The sequence below is a fragment of the Enhydra lutris genome, unplaced genomic scaffold, assembly GCF_002288905.1.
Source record: "Enhydra lutris kenyoni isolate GAN:26980312 unplaced genomic scaffold, ASM228890v2 scaffoldscaffold62, whole genome shotgun sequence".
Lineage (NCBI taxonomy): Eukaryota > Metazoa > Chordata > Mammalia > Carnivora > Mustelidae > Enhydra > Enhydra lutris.
The window spans coordinates 589,215-593,960 of NW_019154146.1; positions in this window are offsets into that span (position 1 = coordinate 589,215).

A 4,746-nucleotide genomic window follows, 5' to 3' on the forward strand; every position below is an offset into this window, starting at 1 on the left:
CGAATGGCTTCCTTCTCTGCGCAGTACAGGCCCACCTCTGGCCCTTCCACAGAAAGTGGCCCCACAGTCAGCCTCGTGCTCGGCAGCCCCCCAGGGATCCGCACGGGGAGGGCCGGCTCGGGGGCATGCCACCTCCAGGCCACCCTGACCCGGCGTGCCTCAACGACTCTGGTTTTGTATCCAGTGTGCATGATCTGTTGAAATTCTCTTCTCCCAGACCATGGTAAATACCACGGGTGTGGAGCACCGCAGACCTCCCCTAGCGGGACGTGTGCTGCGTGGGCGCACGGATCCACTTCAGCAATCACCCGCCTCGCTGGTCTCTGCTGGTCCTGCTGCGGCTGCCTGTCTGCGGCCGGCCGCTCCCAAGCACTTCTGGGCGACTGTGTGCTTGCTCCCGGCCCGAGGGCTTCCAGCCTCTCCGCACAGGGACACGGTCGACGGCTCCTGCAAGCCTGAGCTGTCCGGTTTTGTGAACAGTATTTCTAATGGCCAACTCACCCATCAGCGTGGTCAGTGTTAGTGCCGTGAACTCGAACTCGGTGAACAGGAAGGAGGGCTCTGCTTTTGGTGCCTAACAGAGGCCATACACAGGTCCAAACCCACAGCGCGGGAAAGGACCTGATACCCAGGTCTCATTCTGCCGGGTCGGCTCGGAGAAATTGACCTCCTCCTGCTGCTTCCCAGGTAACATCTGGGAATGTGTCTTCCAGGCGGTCTGCCCAGAGCCCGGCCCCTGAGGAGTGGACAGGCCCATGGCCAGCGTCCAGACACCAGCCAGGGAGGGGAGGCGGGCTGGGGGAGACATCCTGTGGACGTGAAGGATGCCTGCCATCCAGGGGCAGCTCTGGTGTGCGCAGAGCACCAGGGGACTGGCGGGGGTCTGGCAAACTCACCTGCCGTCTCTGCCAAGACACAGCAGAGCAGGCCTGGGAGCCAGCACGGGCGTCCGGGGTGGGCTCTGCTGACCCCTAACCCTGAGTCCCAGAGAGTCCCCCGCCCTGGCCAAAGGGATGTCCCCCTGCACTGCCCGAAGCCACTCCCGTGGGGAGTCATGGACGCAGCACTCAGCGGCGGCCAGGAACACGAGACGCAACACCCCCGCCTCTTCCTGCTTCCAGCTCGGGAACGGGGTCAGCCCTGCAGGCGCGGAGTCAGGAGCACAGTCTCACCCAAGAAAACACCTGCTAACTTTCTCAGAATCACACGGCAGAATCCTGGGGAGGACCGACCCTGCTCCGGGGCTGCACAGCGCAGTTGACACGGTACTGGCTCAGGTCAAACGTTCTGACCCCAGACCCCCCGACGGCCACAGGGCACGTGCACTGCCCCGGCCGGGCTTCCTGGGCACCTCAGAGGAAGAGAACCAAAAGCTCTGGAAGGTACGAGTATCTGAGTTTCGTTGTTATTTACAATTTTATTTGAGCGAGCGCACATGAGCAGGGGGAGCAGCAGGCAGAGGGAGAAGCAGACTCCCTGCTGAGCAAGGAGCACCTCCCCCCGCATCCGCTGCCCCAGACGTGGGGCTCGATCCCAGGACCCCGGGATGATGACCTGAGCTAAAGGCAGACGCTCAGCCAACTTGAGCCACCAGGTGCCCCTACTTTAGTTGGGTTTTTAACGAGTGGCTTACTTGGTGCCCAATGTCTACAAGCAGCGTCCAGCCACAGAGAAAATACACCGGTAAGGGGACCCCAGTGAACCTGGCCGGTCTGTGGTGACTGTCGTTCCCTACCAGCAAGGGTGACACAGGGAACTGCCACCATCTACACTAGTTACCCAGTCTCACTGGCAAGGACGGGACCTGGTGTCGGGTCCTGGGAAGATGCCCGTCGACAGGCTGCAGGGTCGGGGTGCACAGCAGGGTCGGAGTGCGCAGCAGGACCAGCCCCTAGTGACCGGTAGCAGCCGGCTCATCGGGGAGCCCTGCGGACGGGAATATGTGGGCAGCCACTGACGACGTCGCCCACGGCTGAGTAAGCCAACAGTCCCCATGGCTGGTCGACAGAGATGTCACTACACAACCACATCCCTCCCCCAAATTCCCAGGACCAGCCAGCTCACAGACCCAGAACCTCTTTCCTAGGGGGCTGGCTGGGTCCCCTGAGCCTCAAACAAGGTCTAATACAGTGGTGAGGGCAGAGTGGAGACCTACAGACTGACTTCTTTCCTCCGAGATGGTAAAAACCCAAAAGCAGTAGTTTTAGTGGGAATCCCAGACGTGAGACGTAGGACCTGCGCCCAATGGACTGAGGAGAAAGGCAGGTGGGCGTGGTGGGCAGCCACGGGCAGTGACACATCGAATCAGATCAGAACCCAGTGGCAGACGCTGCCCCAGATGTGGTTGCTTCACGGGCAGACGGCTGCACGGACCGCTCCGGCACACATTCTCGTCCACCAGCTGCAGGACCCACCACAAGCAGTGTGTGCCCCGGGGTCATGTGGAAGGGCTGGGTCACCTCGCCGGGGCGCGAGTATGCTGGAGGACCCGCAGCCCCTGACAGTCCCATCCTGCGGGACGTGCCAACAGCTCAGCCACCGATGGCGTGTGTGGACGGGAAACGTGCCCTGGACGCCGGGACAAAATACAGGGACGCCGGGGGTGGGGGCAGGGAGAGGATCAGTCTTGAAGGGTCCAGGGATCCAGCGATCGGGGATATTCACAACCACAGCCACGAGGAAATACACCAGTGAGACCCCCGGCTTCTGGAAGCAACATGTACCAGACGTGGGCGCGCACAGACGTGTACCAACTGACCCACGAGACGCCGGTTCTACGTGAGGTCCTGGATGAGACCGTGCCCTGGCCCTCAGTCCGCAGTACTGACACAGGCCTCCAGCGGGCCCCGGCACCGGGGGACAGAACCGTGAGGCTTCTCCTGCATGGGACTGTCCTCCCCGCCGAGCTCTGGGCTGCCTTCTAGATGCTGGGACAGACTCAGACGCCGCGTATCACCAGGGACACCTGTTCCATGACTGGAGCTTGTCATGCGCATTCTGACCCCTCGTGGCCTCAGGCTGGACAGTCGCACGAGCACGCGGTCATTAAACCGAAGTGATGTACACACGAGCCTGGGCTCGAGCGTGTCCTGAAGGCCCAGCAGGGCTCAAACCCCGCGGCAGGTCTGCTGCTACGGCAACGATGCCCGGAGTCAGGTGCCCACGGCCCTCTGGAGTTTCCTCTGAGTTGCTGCCAGTGTAAAAGGGGGTTCGCTCTTCAAGATGTTATTTTAGAGACGAGGGAAAGAGAATCTCAAGCAGGCGCCACATGGAGCACAGAGCACAGAGCCCGACGCGGGGCTCGATCTCACAATCCTGACGTCACACCCTGAGCCGAAGCCCCGCATCGACACAACCACAAAAGCCAGCCAGGAGCCCCACTGGAAAAAGGCCTGTCTCATTTCTGAAGAACGACGCTGGTAGCACCGGAAGGTGAAGGCCGTAGCACAAGAGCCTCAGGGCTGATCCAGAGAGCAGCATGGGAGGGGACCACAGGTCAAGCACTGCGTGTCAGTGTCTGCGTGACCTGGCGCACGCAACGGCCCTGGGGATGGGCCTCCAGGAAAGCAGGCGGTGACGGACAGGATCTCGCAAGGAACAGGAGCGGATTCAGTGGCAGGTGGGCGCTCGTTGTGGACAAGGGCCGAGGGACGGGAAGCAGCTAGAGCTCCTGAACGGAGCAACACACAGGTGTCCTCTGCCGTGTGGGAGCTCTCCCCGGGCATTCAGGGACACCATGACCCTCTGTGGACGTCCGTGACCTTTCCCTGCCTGGCAGTGCCTCGCAGAAAGCCCGACTCCCTGCTGTGGTTCTGACAGCGCCGCTTCCGAGAGGTCCCTCTCCCACGGAAGCCTGGCATGAGGTCCGTGGGCTCCCCACCTCAGCACAGGCTCTGCACCCCCGGGCAGCGGCCGGACAGCACGGCAGGGGCTCCGACGGAGATGCCGGCGTGCGGCGGAGCCCTGTGCCCTGAATTGCCGGCGATGCCTCACACCACGGTCTTCCCCACAACACACAGCTGCGGGAAGCACGTGACGCGGGGACGGTCCCTCCCACTACGCCCGCCACTAGTGCGTCTCAGAATCTGGGGCCCTGCCGGTGTGAGTATCTGGGCATATCTGTTCCAGAGGAAGGTCTGCTCCACAGACGGACACAGGTGTCCCAGGGGCCTGCAGCTGAGAGGCCATCTGGCTGCACGGGACACCTCGTGCCAACGAACCAGAAGCAAAGCCGGCCGACTCTGACAAGCTTGGGTCACTGCTCCCCACTCCCTTGGGGACAAGCCGGCTGCCAGACGGGGGCAGGCAGCAGTGTGTCTGGAATTCAGAAGATCCTCTGGGAAGCCTCTCAGAATTCCCATTTCGCACTATCAGAGCCAGTGGAAGACGAGTTGCCCTCACAGGAAGGCTTCTTGGAGGGCACCTCTCAGGAACGGAGTCTGCGTCAACCCAGAAGGTGAGGACGCCACCACCAGAAGCAAGCAGCTGAGGGCAGAGGAGCACGGGATGAGCTGCAGAAACGGGATTTCTAATAGCAACATCGGCAGCGCGCCAGATGCGGACGCGAGACACACTGGCGCTCCGGCCGCTCCTGACATGCTGGGTGGCACCTCCACACCATCATTTCCCATCGCGGCTCCAACGGCAGGAGAGTTTAGAGTTTAGGCTAATCCCATAACTTTTCCTTTAAACTAGAGTCTGTCTAAGGAACAGCGTGACCCTTGCAAAACAACATGCCCCAAGAGC